The following is an 18,154-nucleotide window of genomic DNA, read 5'->3' as shown; positions in this document are numbered from 1 at the left end:
CTCAAAGAGTGCAAGAATATAAAATAAATATATGTCCTCAAAGGAAAAAATATCAGAGATAGAAAGCAGAAATGAACAGTGTAAAGAAGATCCAACCAGATACAGTGGGTAAGAGGAAAGCAATAGATGAACTGAGAATCCCAACAGATGAATTGAACAGCAGAACAGATACCTTGGATAAACTAATGAATGACCTGGAAGACCAAGCCCTTAGGTATCAGAAAGAGATCATGAAGAGAACAACTAGATAAAAGAAAAGTTAAAAGATAAGAATATAAAGAGTGCCAATATAATAGGGATCCTAGAATGAGAAAGTAGGTGAAGAAATATTTCAAGAATTATGACTACATGATGCAAATAATAGTCTTTAGATCAAAAGGGCTTTTAGAGTGTCATACAGTGGAGATTAAAAAAAACACCAGCCATATAAATATATTAGAAGACAAGTAAAACATTCTAGATTTTTTAAAAATTCTAGATGATTCTTGACAGAAAGAGCAGATGACCTCAAAAGGAACAAGAATAAGCTATCATCACAATTTTCAGCAGCAACACTGGATGCAGGAAGGCAGTGGAGTAATACATTCAGCACAGGAATGTTGCTTTTGGGGTTTTATACCCTGATGAATTATCATTGAAATACAAGGAGTGAAATGAAGATATTCTTAGATATACAAAGTTTGAGAATGTTTACCTCCCAAAGACCTGCTTTGAAATGCTGGTGGAGGATAAAGAATCATTCCAGGAGGATGCTAAGAATATGGAAAGTGTATTAGTCAGTGCCCAGTCAGGAAAACAAATCATTTTACATTGTTCGAATTGAGAGGGATTTAAAGCAGGGAGGCAATTACAAAGCTGTTGCTCGAGGAGCAAAGAGGAAAGGGTGTTCTACTGCGAGCTCAGGGGGTTGTTCCTGTACCTGGGAGCATATGAGCCTCCCCCTTGCTGTGACCAATGCTGGAGCAACACGGTCAGCACTGCTGGAACCGCAGTCACTGATTCTACTGGAACCACAGGGCTGACGCTACACAGGAGCCGCCACTGCTGCTAAAGCCAGGGTGCTGTCAGAAAGAAACAGGATAGTTCTGACCTTCTTTCCAGTGCTGATCAGGTGCAGGCACCTCCCATTGGCTAATGAGGATTTAGCTGTAAGGAACTCTGGGAATTTTCAGGCTTCCTGCTTGCACTTCTTCCACAGAATAGAATAGTGAGTGTGGGGCTAAGAGCCAAAGACAAATATCTGGCCTGGGAACTAAGAGTGTGTAAATAAACCAGAAAAGTTAATTCCTGTTTAAATAAGGAGAACAACGAGAGAAGACACGAAAGGCACATCTATACCGGTCTAAAACAAAAGCAAACAATACCGATATTTCAAGGAGGTGACAGTGTGCTAAGGTGCCTGTCTCTTCTGCATAAATTCATAGATACTGGAAAATGTAAGAAATTGATAGTATTCTATTTCATACTTACCATGTCCTTTGAAATCTAGAAGGATGACATATTTTCTATTTTGGGGTTTTCCCTTTTTTGTGCTTATTATTATCTATTTTAATGTTTTTTTTTTTTTGTTTTTTTTTTTGAGAGAGAGAGAGAATAAGAAGACAAGTTGGGGAAGGGCAGAGGGAGGGAGACAGAGGGAGACAAGAGGATCCTTAAAGTGTATCACTTGGCCCTGAGAGTGGAGAGCCAGATGCGTGGGGCCAAACTCATGAACCCTGAGATCATGACCTGAGCTGGAGTAGGACGCTTAACCAACTGAACCACCCAGGAACCCCTTGGGGTTTTTACTTTTAAACAATGATCTGGTCATGGGCTATATATTTATCTATAAGATTTAATTGTTTTTCTAATAATTTGGATAAGCTTTTCATAATATATATTAGCTAGAGATATATTAGCAAACGTATTAGCTATAAATATATGTTATATAGTATGTATTGACTGAAAATATATGGTTGGAAATCTGTTGCTTAACTTTTGAATTTGGATTATTTTTTGACCTACAGAGGTTTGGGATTTTTTTACCTAGTCAAATCTGAGCAGAGTCCTCTATATATTTACCTGTACCATAAGGTAAACCTCAGGAAAGCCCACTTGCTTCACACATTGGTATACTCGTGTGTATACATTTGATCTATAAATCACAGAAAAGAAATTAAGCAGAGAAAGAAGTGGTTGGTGTTGATTTGAAATTCTCCCTAGTAAAATTTCTACAGCAAATATTAGACCTAATATTTGGCATAGATGATGCTCATTCCATTTGGTATGTTTCTTTTTTTTTTTTTTTTCATTCGTTCGTAGCCTTTAATAAAAGGTGAATTTGAGAGCTTCTCTGGGAACAGCTCTTGATGTTGACAGGATAATGAATAGGGAAACAGGCAATGATGGTTCATCATCTTCAGCTTGAACAATGGCGAGAATTCAAATATGGGTTCCCTGGAACATGAATTTTTGCTGGTTTGCTATTGTTATTTCCTGCAATCCTGTTTGGCTCCAGGAATCGATCCTCTTTACTTCTTGCTGTTCTTTGACAATTTCCTGATGGTCTCTGCACTGGTTTCCTGTGGCTGCTGCAACAAATTACCAGAAATTTAGTGGCTTAAAGCAACACAGATTTACTATTGTGTTACGGTTCTGGAGTTCGAGAGCTCCAAAATCAGTTTCACTATGCTAACACTAAGGTGTTGGCAGGGCTGGTTCCTTCTGGAGACTCTGAGGAGAGAATGGGTTTTCTTACCTTTTTTCAGCTTGTGGCTGCCTGTGATCCTTGGCCTGTGACCCCTTCTCCACCCTCAAAGGGTATCACTCCAAACTCTGCTATCATCACATTGCCTTCTCTGACTCTGAGCCTTCCTGCCTCCCTCTTATAAGGACGCTTGTGATTACACTGGGCCCACCTGGATAATGCAGGATTATTCTCCCCATCTCAGAGGAGATGTTCTTTCAGCCATATAATGACATAACATTCACAGGTTGCAGGGACCAGGACGTAGACATATTTGGGGGCCATGATTCAGCCTACCACTGCAAGGAGCACAGTCTGAACCTCCTCCCATCCCATAGTGCTGTGGGGCCTCAAACTTGCCCTGTTGCTGTAAGTGCGCATCCGGTATGCCTGGGGTGAGAGCTGGTCCTCTGGTACCCCTACAAACTGCAGGTTTCATTATAATCCTTTATTTGGGGCCAGACTACACAGTTCATGTTCTTCCTCGGTTTCTTTTCTTGTTTATGACCCCAGGTCAACATTTGGACAAGCCGGGGCAGCCTCCTACACTCTAGCGGACTGCATATTGTCCTCTCATTATCAGCCAAAGCGAAGCGAACATCTCCCATTGAACTCATCCTTAGCGTCACAATGATGCCACTGCTGTCACTGGATTAGACATGCCTACATGTGGGCGCCAGCCCAAGTTCTCCTCACCTAACCTGGGTCACATTATACTCCATGTTACTAATTCCTGGTCACTCCTTCTTGAGGATGAGGGCCACAGCACGCCCAGCCCTGCTTTGTCCCAGCCACAACTTCTTCCCTCACTGCGTTGTCAGAGTGCCATCTTTCCCTGGGCCAGGTCCCTGGGCCAGGTCCGTCTGAGTTGTGTCAGTTTGCAACCACACTGAATGCTGCTCCCTTGGGAACTATCTCGGAAGCAGGCTGAACTTTTTTGTGTTTGTTTTTTTTTTTTTTTTTAATTTAAATTCAAGTTACTTAACATATCGTGTAGTATTGGTTTCAGGAGTAGAAATCAGGGATTCATCACTTACACATAACACCCAGTGCTCATCCCAACAAGTACCCTCCTTAATGCAGGCTGAGCTTTTTAACATTTACTTTATAGATTTCTAGAGCTGTAACATGAGGTTACTGTTGGTTCACCAGGGGCCTACAAGGATTAGTTAGCAGTAGCAGGCAGCTGCCTTGGTTCTTCCTGTGCACCAGCTCCCCTTTCTCTTTATTACTTTTTTTTATTTTCTTAAAAAATATTAAAATTTTTTTAAGTTTATTTATTTATTTTGAGAGCGAGAAGGAGAGAGAGAGAGGGAGCGCATGCAAGCAAGGGAGTGGCAGAAAGAGGGAGAGGGAGAGAATACGGAGCAGGCTCCACACTGTCAGTGCAGAGCCCGATGTGGGAAACAACAAACATTTATTATCTCACAGCTTCTATGGGTTCAGAACCTGCAGGGTGAGGCTTATCTGGGTGCCTCTGACTTCCTGTCTCTTGGGAGGCTACGGTCAAGGTGCTGGTCGGGGCTGGAGTCAACTCAAGGCTCAGAGGGAGCAGGATCCACTTTTAAGCTCACTCACACAGCTGTAGACAGGTTTCAGGCCCTCACTAGCCAGAGATGTCGGTCCCTTGACGTATGGGCTTCACAGGACTTTTCACAGCATGATAGCTTGTTTCTGGAAGAGTGAGGGATGAAAGAGAGAGATAGAGAGAGGCCAATACAGAAGCCATGATCTTTCATAACCTGGTCTTGGAAGTAACATCCCATTGCTTCTCTATTCTGCACCTGGAAGGGAGTCACTGAATCCAGACCACACTTGAAGGGGCAGGATTATACAAGGAGTGGGTACGAGGGGGCAGGGGTCACTGGAGGTCATCTTAGAGGTTGCCTGAGACCCCCTCAAGAAGAGTTAGGGAAACAGGGTGCTATCTCCCAGTAGGGAGCAGGGTGTACACAAGCTGAGAGGGGTCATAGGAGTGCTTCAGAGAAAACGAGCTGTGAGCAGAGTTGTGCATTTACTCATACCACAACTCGGGCCACTCCCTTTCTCCCGGCCTTCTCTCTGGATTCTGTTTTATTAACCAAACTAACTGAACAAAAACCAAGAAGCTAACTCCCATGTTGGTCACTTCTCTGAGTTTCAAGTTCTCCGTCCACAACCTGCCTACCAGTGTTTACTTTCTGAAATCCACAGTAGTCATTTTTTTTTTTCTTTCTATTTTGTCCAGAGTTCATCACAGTTCACAGTGGGAAGGGTGTTCTGTAAGCCGTGTATACTGCCTCACGTACTGGAAGTGGAGCTCTGCATTATTTGGAATACATCAGATTAGTGTTGGACAATATGTTACCCCGGTTATAGTGGGAAGGAAAAGGATTAAAAAGCCCAGGAATTGCTGGGTCAGAACAACTCATTTGGGCTTCCATAAAAGACTATAATGATTCTAGGGGCGCCAGAGTGGCTCAGTCAGTTAAGCATCTGACTCTTGATCTTGGCTCAGGTCATGGATCTCCGGGTTCGTGAGTTCGAGCCCCGCATTGGGCTTTGTGCTGCCAGCGTGGAGCCTGCTGGGGATTCTCCCTCTCTCTCTGCCCCTCCCTTGCTTGTGTGCACACTCATGACTATGCAATCTCTTTCTCTCTCAAAAATAAATAAACATTTTTTAAAAAACTATAATGATTTTAAATTTAATTCTTTTTTTTTTTTTTTAATTTTGCTCCTGGAGTAGAAGGAACATGGAGTATCGAGATTCATGGATCTGATTTAAATTCCAGTTCTAACATTTACTAGCAGGGTGACCTCCCGCAAACGAATTAATCTATGCTTTAGTTTCTTCGTCTGTAAAGTCGGATAATGATACGTAACTCTGGATTGTACAGGGTTATCTGAAACAATGTCTATGAAATGCATACAGTACACTGCCTGGTACACAGGCAGCCTTCCACAGAGCTTTTTACCTTTCTCTTTCCTTCATAATTCAGCTACCCAGTAAGTTCATGGCGCCGACGTAGTTTGGCATTTGCTAGACCATTATCCAGAGTATCCCAGTGTGCATGGAAAGAAACCAGCTAGGCCAGAATGGCTGTCTTTGTAGGGAGAGTGTCGCTGTGCGTGTAGGGCTGGCTCTCTGCCCGGGATGCAGGGGTCAGTGGGGCTGCCGCCAGCTGTCTGCAGTGTTAGCCAGGGAAATCAACTCACAGCCCTCCTGGCACCTACTGCTGGACTTGGGTAAACATAATTACAGCCTTTAAAAAGAAAAAAGGGAAAGCAACCAAGATCCCCGCTCACCATGTAAACAGGATGTCCACTGAATGGCAGCCGTGGAGATGTTTATTTTCTGTTCAGGGGGCAATTGACAAAAGGCCTCCGGGAGCCTTTATTGCTGCCTGGGGCAATGGCCTGCCTTCGTCGGCGGCGGCGGTGGTGGTGATGGTGGCTGGGTTTCTCCCAGCTCTGTCTGCATTGCCAACGCTGAGCTTCAGCTGAGAGCTCCAGGGCTGCACTCTTTGGAACCACCATGCCGTCCTTAGAGATGCTGGGTCTGGTTTTCTGCTCGAGGCCCTTTATACACAGATAAATATACACTGATACATACGCATATAAATATACATAGATACATATACACTGATGTCCAGTGTTCAGTTTCCAGTGTGTGACCTAGAGGCTGGCTGCTTCAGCCTCTATGTAATAATCATCTTAATGATAGCTACCATTTACTCAGAGCAAGGCAGCTGGCCAAATACTTCACATGGGTGATCTCATTTAAACCTCGTGATAACCCTTTGTGTTGGTTTTATTGTCTTCACTCTACACCTGAAGAGGTTCTGCAAGGATAAGCAATTGAATTTGAAGTCAGATTGGTTAAATTCTCAAACCTGTGCTTAAATAGTAAGCTAGGTGAAGGCAGGGACCATCTGTCAAGTTCACCATTATCTCTATGGCCCAGCACAGTGACTGAGAAACATCCGTTGGGTGAATGATTTAAAAAAAAAATTCTACCTGGATGCTCTTCTCCGCTGACTTTCTGGGGAGCACATCTCCCCCCAGTACTGAGAGTGCACTGCACGACTTAGTCCACATGTTTCTGTTCTGCCCCAGGCGACTTGGGGCACTCACTAGTCAGTGCTGACTGCAGTTGGGTCTTGGGTATGGGCTGAGGCACCATGGCAGTGACTAATTGGCCAGTGTCTAACCAAGAAGACAATTCTGCTTTAGTCCAGGCTTCTCTGGCATTGTAGGCAAGGAAGGCATCTCTTGAGCCTGCTCCTGGGGCAGTGGAAACAGTGAAAGCAGGTGCTTGTCTCAGCTGGTATGTAATCTCTGGAGAGGGGTTTTGCTGTCCCTCTTCCAGAACACAGGTGGGTTGGGATGGAGTTGTGAAGATAGTCTGAGCAGATTTCCCAGGAATGTCAGGACGTGGTCCCTCTACCTTTATAATCCCAAATGTAACTGGCAGAGACCCAAGAGCCCTTTGGTCTTCTAATTCCTTTATTTTCTTTTAAAATTATTTATTATTATTATTATTATTATTATCATCAAAGCATAATTAACATACAGTGTTATATTAATTTCAGGCGTACAATGTAACGATTCACCAATTCAATACATTGCTCAGTGTTCATCGTGATAAATGTACTCTTAATCCCCTTTAATTCACCCATCTCCTCACCCACCTCCCCTCTGGCATCTACCTATTTGTTCTCTGTATTTAAGAGTGTTTTGTTTATTTGTTTGTCCATCTTTTCTTTGTTCATTTTTTAAAATTGCTTAAATTTCACATATGAGTGAAATCATATGGTATTTGTCCTTCTTTGATTTATTTCTCCTATTTCACTTAGCATTTGACCCTCTAGGCCCATCTAATTCTCGAATAGAAGGAAAGGGATGTGTTTGTTCTGCAGGATAGATTAGGACATCAAAATACTCCGTTCCAGAAGAGGACTTTACCCTACATCTGAACCTTTAGGTTAGAGAGAGATGAAACCGTCTTCATTTCTATTCAGGTGTCCTTCAGAGGAGGCACACGGGTGGTAGCAGGGACTCTCCCTGAAACTGATCATTTCCCTGCCTGGAGCTGAGGCCATCATTACATCAGTATTGTTTGCAAATTACTGCCAAGGGCAGGTAGTTGCTTTAAAATGGCCTAAGTTGTCAGGAAATCTCTGGAAAAGAAATGCATGTCAAAGATTGCCCAAACTGGTATCGTTTGGGTGTTGGTAAAATGCTGGAAATTATAAAGTCTTGTGCTGTATGTGTGTGTGTGTGTGTGTGTGTGTGTGTGTGTTCATTGTTGGTGGCAGAATTTTTTTTCCTTTCTAATGTTTTAGCCATTATACTCTGATTTATGGAAGCCAGTGTCACAGGTCCCAGACCCATCAGTTGATGATGTGTCCTGTTGGGATGCACCAGACCTACAGGTAGACCTGGGATTTCTGGGAGCAGTCTGGGATCAAAGGTATCATTCAATGTCCTTCTCAGTGGTCTCTTTTCCTTATGTTCATTCTTTTCTGCCAAGCATGGCCTCCCACCCTCCTGCTGCCTCTCATCATTCAGTCCCCTGTGTCCATTCTAGGCTTCTATCACACTGGTTCCCACATAGGGCATAGCAGCATGGAGCAGGGCATTCTGTCCATCTCTCCGGGCTTCCCAGTGTCTAACACTTTATTTATCTTGTTTTATGAAGAGAGATTCTATACTTGTTCCTATCACAATATTTGGAATAGGCTGGAAGGAAATATTCTGGACCTCTAAACACTTCTTTTGCCTACATTTCTGATACAGACCTCATTCATTGACCTTCCTACATCCAATATGCTTGAGTCGATGGCAAATTTGGGGCTTTATGCTCTGCGTATGTACATACTCCCTGGTCTCATGCCTGGTTCTACAATGTACACACACACACACACACACACACACACACACGCACACAGGCACATACCTCCTACCCTCTACCCTCTCTATGCTTAAAGGATGTCCATTTGCAGATCTAACAATCAAGTACCCAGGGAAAAGGATGGGTCATTATCTTTGGATCAGCTCTTGTTAGTTTAATAGAAATATCCAAGGGACATGAAGATAATGGTCCGTGTTTGGAGAACTCCTCTTTCTTACTCTCAATAATTCCCCCATTAGTTGCTACTGGATGCTTATATCCCATCATATTTCAGAGCTGGTTACAACTTTCCAGGTGTGGGTTTGACTGAGCTTCTGCTAAATGTCACACTGGTCAGGCAGTAGGCATCACAGAAGTCTCGGCTGAATCGATAGGATTTAAGCAATAGGCTTGGAATTAGAGATGCGGAAAACATCAGTACCTCTTTTTGGTGCCAGTGGCCTTCCTGCTCTGGAAAATTTTATTAGAAGCAAAGTGATTTAGAATAATTTCCCATCAAATAAACCTTTTTTTGCACAGATCACAACAGCCCCTGTCACACGTGGAACCCAACCTGCCACTGCCATTTTATTATTGCAGCTAGGAATTGTGACCCCACCCACTGCACCAGCCCGCTCTTTCCTGCCTTCTTGGACTGTTGCAACCTATCCATGTGTGTGGCCAGGAAAAGCTACGCTCCTTCCCTCTGCTTTCCCACTTTCCCATAGTCTCCATATGGCTAATGCTGCTGCTGTGTCCCCCTGGGTAGCTATGCTCTGGCTCTAATGCCCTTCTCTGTAATGGGGCTGCTGCGTCTGCAGGGCTCCCGTCATGCTGGGTGGATCCAGAAAGCACCATGCTCCTCCCACTGAGATTGACCAGGAATGACAGTTCTTTCCAAAGCAAAGTGGCAATCAAAGTGTCTCCCAAAGTGACAGGTCTTTCAACCAAACTTGGAGCCAAAATATTACCTTGCTAATTTGTGGGACCCAAGGAATTTAACAAAAATCCCCTACCCCTGGACAAGCAGAGCAAGACTAACTCCATTTTGTGCTACACCCACCATCTCATGTATAACCCCCACATGACCTGCTTATTGCTTAAGACACTCCCCCACCCTAGTCAAGCTGCTGAGCACACCCTTACTGGAAACCGGCTCATATAGGAATGCGGAACCCCTAACCCCCAAAGAATGTAAACCCCGCCTTTTGCCCGCCAAACTTGCGCACCAATGCTGACCAGAGTGATAGGCTAGTTCAAACAGTTACTATAGGGTAAATTGTAATTCAATTGGCCACCTGCGTGTGGACTGACATGACTGTGCAACTTTCTGTGTGTGTTACAATCTCATTGGCCACTGGCCCCTATAAAACTGCTATGCCTCTTCACGTAGGGGTCCAAGTCCCTGCCCTGCTGTGTCGGGTATACTTGGGCCCAAGCTCGAGCTTGCAAATAAACCCTTGTGCGTTTGCATCGGTATCGGCTCCTTGGTGGTCTCTCGGATTCGAAATCGGGGGCATTACAAATTCAGTTTTATAACTAGCTTGCTAGAGGCCTAGAGGAAGAACCCTTAAACACAGAATAAGTTGAGGTTCAGGAAATGAAGCAGGATTGTTCAAGTGTCTGGGGTCTGGGACTCTCTGATTGTCAGCCCCAGAGTTTGCTTTTCCTTGCTCTCTGGGGGCCTGGGGCCCTTGTGCAGTAGGAACTTTCCTTGGTGGTCTTCCTGGGCACTCTGTGTGCCTGACACATGTATACAGAACACCCATGAGCAGCGTTTTCATTCACATGAAGACATGTTGGGACCTCCGCAGAGTTTTTCCAGGCTAGACTCCGAATTATCGTAATTTTTTTTTTTTTGAAATATAAAGATATTGGCTGTAACTGCAGCTAATGTTTAAGAGGTAGGAATTGTTTATTTTTTTAATGCTTTTCTGTGTTTTCTAACTTAAAAACCAAGGACAAAGTGAGAGGCCAAGAACACAGCAGATGTTTACTGTTAAACCTAAAAACATTTCTCAATCCCATTTACTGTCACTTTTCTCACTTAACAGTCTGTATAGTAAGAGTCATGTTTTCCAAGGCCCTAACATGTCTTACAATTTTCCTTTTTGGTTATTGCTTAAACACCCAGATGTGCTATTTTACAGATCATAAGACATATCAAATGTGGTCCTTTCATTCTCTTTATCACACATGGTGCCTTGGCCCCTGGCTTTCGGAGCTGAGCTCAAGTTCTTTGTCAAGCTGAGCTGTGGCAGACATCGCTCTCCGTCTGCCTCAGCTGGAAGGAGTGACAATTGTGTTTCACCTCTGGGAGACTATGTGGGCAGAGATGGCCTCTCCTGGGCCTGCTATAGAGGGGGAAACCGCCACGACAGCAAACTGGCAAGACTGTGGGTTCTGCTCACCTTCATTTGGCTCAGTCAATGAAGGAACAAACATGATCATCAAATAGATGCTTTTGACCGATATGTATTGTTAAGCGTCTTGAAGGCTGTAGGAAGCAAGGGAAAAAGGGCTAAAGATGTAGAAAGAGCTTGGAAATGGATTCAAATTCATTAGGGTTGTTGGTAGACACTATTAATGATTCCAAGTATTTCTCTGAATTAGAGAGTCATGGGGCTCTTTTAAATTGAGTGTTTCGGGGCGCCTGGGTGGCGCAGTCGGTTAAGCGTCCGACTTCAGCCAGGTCACGATCTCGCGGTCCGTGAGTTCGAGCCCTGCGTCGGGCTCTGGGCTGATGGCTCAGAGCCTGGAGCCTGTTTCCGATTCTGTGTCTCCCTCTCTCTCTGCCCCTCCCCCATTCATGCTCTGTCTCTCTCTGTCCCAAAAATAAATTAAAAAAATAAATAAATAAATAAATTGAGTGTTTCTTTGCAAAAGAAAAAAGGGTGTGTGGAGGGAAATTAGCAGATTCCCAAAAAATATAAATTGGGTTTTGGCAGAAAACCTATTTCTTCTTGCCTTCAGAGAGTCATGCAAGTCTCAGGAATGGCAAACATCTGTTTGAAGGGCATCCGACCTTGGCGTGGCAGGCAGCTCAGAAGAAAGGGCAATGGGATTTGGTGTGTAGTTTTCATTCAAGATAGCAGGTGGCCAGGTATTAAGAATGGAGCAGGGGTGCCTGGGTGACTCAGTCAGTTGAGCATCCTGCTCTTGATTTCAGCTCAGGTCATGATCCCAGGGTTGTGGGACCAAGCCCTGTGTCAAGATTAAGATTGTCTCTCTCTCCCTCTGCTCCTCTTCCCTGCTGGAGCGCTCTCTCTCTCTCTCTCTCTCTCTCTCTCAAATAAAAAGAAACCAACAAAAGTGGAGCAACTATTCCACAAGTATTTACTGAGTATCCACTGCGTGCTGGGGATACAAAGTTACTAGGACGCACCAAGACCCAAATAGTTTATTCCATCACACAGATGTTAGGATAAAGGTTCACTGTGCATTGTCATGAATATACTGTGCCTTTACTGTGGTTCTTTCTTGTGCAGCTTAGAATTCAGTGGGCAATTACCATGCACGTAATACAGACCAGTAGAAGAGGCTAAGCCTAGTTCACTTTCATGCATATGAACTGAATAGCTGGTCATTTTTTCCTTTCGACCACTTTTTAAAACATTGGCAGGTTATATTGATATTAACATGATAAAAATAGTCTGAGATTCATGAGTGCAAGTTTGCTCTTGCAAGCTTTGGGCCAGATATATATTTTTTAATTTTTTTAATGTTTATTTATTTTTGAGAGAGAGAGAAAGAGACTGAGAGACAGAACACGAGTAGGGGAGGTGCAGAGTGAGAGAGAGAGAGAGAGAGAGAGAGACTGAATCTGAAGCAGGCTCCAGGCTCTGAGCTGTCAGCACAGAGCCTGACGTGGGGCTCGAACTCACAAACTGTAAGATCATGACCTGAACTGATGTCGACGTTTAACCAACTGGGCCACCCAGTCACCCCAAGTGCCAGATATTTTTTAGAATTCGTAATTTTTCTTACTTTATGTAGGTAAAATGGTATGTATATTATGTTATACTGCTAGTGGGTATAGAGCAATATCTGCTATTAAACATATTAAATGATAAACATTTTAATATCTCTGCCATTAAATGAATACATATGAGTATAGACATTAAGTGTGATAAATAAAGATCTTAAGTAAACTCACATAATTTTAGGTCAGGCATTCCTGCCAACTAAGTTATGAGAAAGATTCAGTTTTCAAAGACTTTAAAAATTTCACCAACGGGGCGCCTGGGTGGCTCAGTCGGTTGAACGTCCGACTTTGGCTCAGGTCATGATCTCACCGTCTGTGAGTTTGAGCCCCGCGTCAGGCTCTGTGCTGACAGCTCAGAGCCTGGAGCCTGTTTCGGATTCTGTGTCTCCCTCTCTCTGACCCTCCCCCATTCGTGCTCTGTCTCTCTCTGTCTCAAAAAAATAAATAAAGGTTAAAAAAAAATTTCACCAAGATGTGGTGGACTTATAGTGTTGATGAAGATCATTCACTACGACCCAAATAGTTTACTTCTTCATACAGACACGGGAATAAAAGTTCACACAGTTTGTTGCCATGAATATACGGTGCCTTTGCTGTTATGATTTCATCAGATTTACCTAGGAAACAATTTTGACTTTTCCCTACAAACAAGTTTAATTGTAGGAAAAACACTGCTACCACCCACTGAAGATCTTTTGCTGTTCGTGTTTGGAGTTTTTCCTCCAGGCTTCAAGGCTGACATTCTATTAGAATCACTCTGCTAGTTGACCTCTTGTGAACTATAATGCAAAGTAGGAAACGGGATTTCACCAGAGCCACACTAAAGCTTCTGAATTAGAGCCAGGAAGTATTTTATTTGATGCATCACAGATCATAAAGCCAACATCCTGTCCAATGGCCCTAGTGGCATCAGCATGGATGGCTGGATGGAAAACAGGGGCAGGAAGGATGTAAGCATGGGTTGGTGAATATAAAACCACATTGGCCTTGATTCTGTATCTTGAGCTCTCCAAACTTCTTCCCAGCCTATGACCTTTGTACTTTCTGTTCCCTCCTGGAACACACTACCTTGTGATTTTGAAGAAACTAGCTACTTCCCATCATTTAGGCATTGCTTTCAGTGGCATCTCCTTTGGAGATGACCTTGACCGCCCTGTTTAATGTTATGCACCTCCAGTCTCTTTTTATAACATTACCCTATTTTATTTTCCTCAAAGCACATCTATGAAATGACCTTGTTGGGGCGCCTGGGTGGCTCAGTCGGTTAAGCGTCCGACTTCAGCTCAGGTCACGATCTCGCGGTCCGTGAGTTCGAGCCCCGTGTCAGGCTCTGGGCTGATGGCTCAGAGCCTGGAGCCTGCTTCCGATTCTGTGTCTCCCTCTCTCTCTGCCCCTCCCCCATTCATGCTCTGTCTCTCTCTGTCTCAAAAATAAATAAGCGTTTAAAAAAAATTTTTTTTAATTAAAAAAAAAAGAAATGACCTTGTTACGTGTTTTCTTATTTACTTGTTCATTATTTTTCTCTTTAACAAAGTAAAGACCTCTCTGACTTGTTGATAAAATCCTCAGTCCCTAGAGCAGTGCCTGGCATAGGAAGGGACTCAGTAAATATTTGTTGGAAGCATGAATGCCCCCTGCAATAGTACCAGCTCCCCTATTTTAGAATGTCTCCAACCTCTCCCATCCCAATACCCCAGGGTTCTTTGTGTGACAACTCTCCCAGAAAAAAAAATATTGCAAATGTGGGAAACGTGATAGAGCATGAAGTGTGGTAGAATATTAAATTAGTCTCATAAATTGTGAATCACAAATCATGGTTCCATCTGTTCTGTGACAGAGTGTAAACAGAAAAATTTTCCACAAGATAGGAACTGAAAACAAAGGGAAGCCATGAGTTTCAACTCATGGAGAGGCTGTTACTATTATGTTGGATTGTGTCCTCTCTCTCCTCCTCACTAACCACTTTAGTCATGCTATGCCTTTCTGGAATAGGCCCAGGAATCTTATTCATAGCAGACATTGGTTTCTTCCAATCTAGAAGTTTCTGCCCAATAGCTCTGTGCTCTGGGACCTGGAAGCCACATAACAAATATTTATTGACTATCAGTGGTAAACTCCACTCTTACACACTTATTCTTCTGAGTCAACTATGTTATTTTTTTCTAAAATGGAGATATCCTTTAGAAAAGGTGACCTATAAAAGAAAACTCTTCCATTCAAATCCAGTATTAATTTGTGCATCGCATTGAAAGACTTGATGAGGTATAGGATTTTTTGAGTGTGGGTCAGTATTTGGGCAGGAGTGGTCTGAGTGAGGCATGGTGAGGGGCAACACAAGGTCACAGGTTGTCCTGAGAAGGGATGGGACATTTGGAGAGGACAAAGGAATGAAGCGTTTCTAAGACAACTGGTTCACATCACAATTTTGCCTAAGGCAAATATGGTGGGGGAAGCTATTCTGGGAGAATTGGTGCCTTCAGATAATGTCCTATTGGCTAAATGCACAGTGGAGGTCCATTTCAAGACCAACCAAACTACAGTTTTATCCAGAGGAAATTAGGTTAAAATGAACATCGGTACACAGGTGACATTTCTGAAGGCTTCCCAGGAAACTATAGCAGCAAGTAACTCTGGGGAATGGAAATGAGGGGTAGTAGGGGAGTGGATGGGTCTGCAGAGTTTTGCTTTCCTCTTTATAACCTATTGTAAAGTTTTAGTTTTTCCATGACAAGGTATTGGTTCCACAATTATAAGTTTTAAAAATCAATAAAAACCACTATCTTTTAAAGATTTAACCATTTAAATCTAGCATTTAAAATGCTAGCTGAGGTGGCTCAGTCGGTTGAGCGGCCGACTTCAGCTCAGGTCATGATCTCGCGGTCCGTGAGTTCGAGCCCCGCGTCGGGCTCTGTGCTGACAGCTCGGAGCCTGGAGCCTGTTTCAGATTCTGTATCTCCCTCTCTCTGACCCTCCCCCGTTCATGCTCTGTCTCTCTCTGTCTCAAAAATAAATAAACGTTAAAAAAATTAAAAAAAAATAAAATGCTAGCTGAATAAAAATGAATACCACAGCAATTGTAATAATTGTAGGGGGATGTCATGACAGGATTCAAATCAATACAGATGGTCCCCAGCTTACAATGGTTCTACTTGTGAGTTTTTGACTTTATGATAGTACAAAAGCCATAAGCATTCAAGAGAAACTGTACTTCAAATTTTGAATTTTGATCTTTTTCTGGGCTAGTGAGATGTGGTACAACAGTCTCTTGTGATGCTGGACAGTGCAGCTAGCTGAGGCTCCCCAGTGGTCAGCAATCATGAGTGTAAACAACCAATTCTGTTTTTCAACAATTACATAAGATATTCAACACTTTGTTACAAAATAGGCTGTGTGTTGGATGATTTTGCCCAAATGTAGGCTAATGTAAGTGTTTTGAACATGTTTAAAGTAGGCCAGACTAAGCTGTGAGGTTTGGTAGGTTATTTGTATTAAATGCATTTTTGACTTAACAATACTTTCAATTTATGGTGGACTCATTGGGACCTAATCCCATTGTAAGTTGAGGAAGATCTGTACATTGACATAAACAGAAAAACCTTGAACTTACAAACACTGTTATTCATATATATTTTCTAGTCTTCTGGGTAGACATTGTTCAACCCTCTCAAGATGTGAAAGCAGCTCCAGAAGCTGACCCAGCAATGGTTCTAGAATGCAGACCCTCAGACTTAAGCTTCTCTGACATACCGCCCCCCTACTGTATACATTCTACTCTCCTCGTGACTCATAATCCTTTTTTCTCCCTCTCTCATTACCAGTGTAGACTGCTGCCTCTCTTGAGGGTTTCAAATCCCACAAGAGAATTGACTGTCACTGTAGAGTACTCAGGGTAGAAAGGTTTCCCAGGTTTCTTTATTATTCTTGTATCTTTACTGTTAAATGCAATCACCTGAGGGCATGTACAAATGTACCTGATATTTTCAACCTGAAAGTTTCTAACACATACCTTCTGCACTTAAAATCCGAATTACTTCCTTACACTGAGAGCACACTGAATAGATTTTCAGACTCTCATGAAGTCCCAGTTTGTCTTCTGCAGAGAGAGAGGGACTTTGCTGTGACATTCCTTTCCTATAATGAAGTCATAATTACACATAGAAAAAGAGGGTTTGCACCACAGGGATGAAGGTATTACGATCCATAGCTGTTGGGGAGTGTAAGTTTTTGCAACTATCATCCGCTTCTGAAATAGCATACCTTGTTGAATCTAGAAGATGCCAAGCAGGCAGGGCACCAGGATTTTACGTAAACATTAGTTAAACACTTGATAATTGTAGTTTGTGTAAGAGAAAAATTGTGTAGAGCTGCAGGGATATTAGAGTTGCATCAAACAGTTTTGGGGATTTCCTTTTCCTTTTCTTTTTTTTTTTTAACATTTTTATTTATTTATTTTTGGGAGAGCGCAAGTGGAGCAGGGGCACAGAGAGGGGGACAGAGGATCCCAAGTGCACTCTGCGCTGACAATCTGACCGTAGTGAGCCCGATATGGGGCCCCAACTCACACACTGCAAGATCATAACCTGAGCCGAAGTTGGATGCTCAACCTCAACTGACTGAGCCACCCAGGCACCCCTCCTTTTCATTTTCTACTGTCTTCATTTAGAAAGCGTGGGAGACTCTCAATTGGGAGAACTGTAGGTGTGACCTAATTTGGAGCAGTGAGGAAGATCACAGAGATTGTTGAGGCATCTTCTGGCTCTGTGGTTTCCTTCAGCATGGATGCAAGTTAACATTTGTCTGATTTCTCCATAATTTCAGTAAATTACAGCCCCACCCCTGGCCTTACGATAGTAAGTTGTTTCTGAAAAACTCCTTGCAGTCAGACCTCTTATAGGTAAAAAGTGGAATGTTCGTTGAAATTATTAATGCATAGTTACTTAAAAATTGTACAAAGTCTATGTATGTATGTCATTGAAGCCTGGGAAAGAAAGCTATCTGTCTACCAAACATATGTTGGCCCCTTTTACAGCAGAGGCCTGTTCTCTGACATGCAATGTAGAAAGGAATGTGTTCAGAGAGCCCAGGCAGAAGCCACCTTCCCCAGCCCCTCTGCCCCATGTGTGCCCACATGACTGCTTCTTGCAAGTAATAGTGAGCCAGTATTCCAGTCATGGAATGAATAAGTCATGGGGATAAAAAGTACAGCATAGGGAATATGTCAATGGTATCATAATGGCGTATGGTGACAGATGGTAGATACATTTGCGGTGAGCGCAGCATAACATATAGAGTTATCAAATCACTATGTTGTACATCTGAAACTAATGCAATATTGTATGTCGACTATACTTCAATAAAATAAGTAAATAAAAAATTGATATTCCCACTAACACAAAGCAAAACAATAAAAATCCCACACAACATAACAGTGTAAATGGCACATGAAATATTACTGCTATTAGCCAGCAAACCGTGAAGAGAAGACCATTAGGCCACCTGGGCTAACCTTTGCACTATGAGGGTGACTACATGTGGCTCTCTTGTTGTGGCACCCAGGTGCTCCCAAGGCACA

The 18,154-nt window shown here is 43.0% G+C and overlaps 1 long non-coding RNA gene across 1 annotated transcript; it reads right to left on the bottom strand.

Annotated features, from left to right (window-relative positions):
• Positions 1-2,535: 2,535 nt before the first annotated feature.
• On the bottom strand, positions 2,536-16,528 carry LOC147579070 (uncharacterized). The gene is made up of 3 exons (XR_015253515.1): positions 16,190-16,528; positions 11,009-11,094; positions 2,536-2,570 (listed from the first exon to the last, which is right to left on the bottom strand). It is a non-coding gene; the product is annotated as an uncharacterized LOC147579070 (long non-coding RNA).
• Positions 16,529-18,154: the final 1,626 nt, after the last annotated feature.

Source organism: Puma concolor, chromosome B4 (genome assembly GCF_028749965.1).
Source record: "Puma concolor isolate L17-30 chromosome B4, mPumCon1.1.hap2, whole genome shotgun sequence".
Classification (NCBI taxonomy): Eukaryota; Metazoa; Chordata; class Mammalia; order Carnivora; family Felidae; genus Puma; species Puma concolor.
Note: the sequence above shows the minus strand (reverse complement) of the source record. Positions and strands in the feature narration are given on the sequence as shown.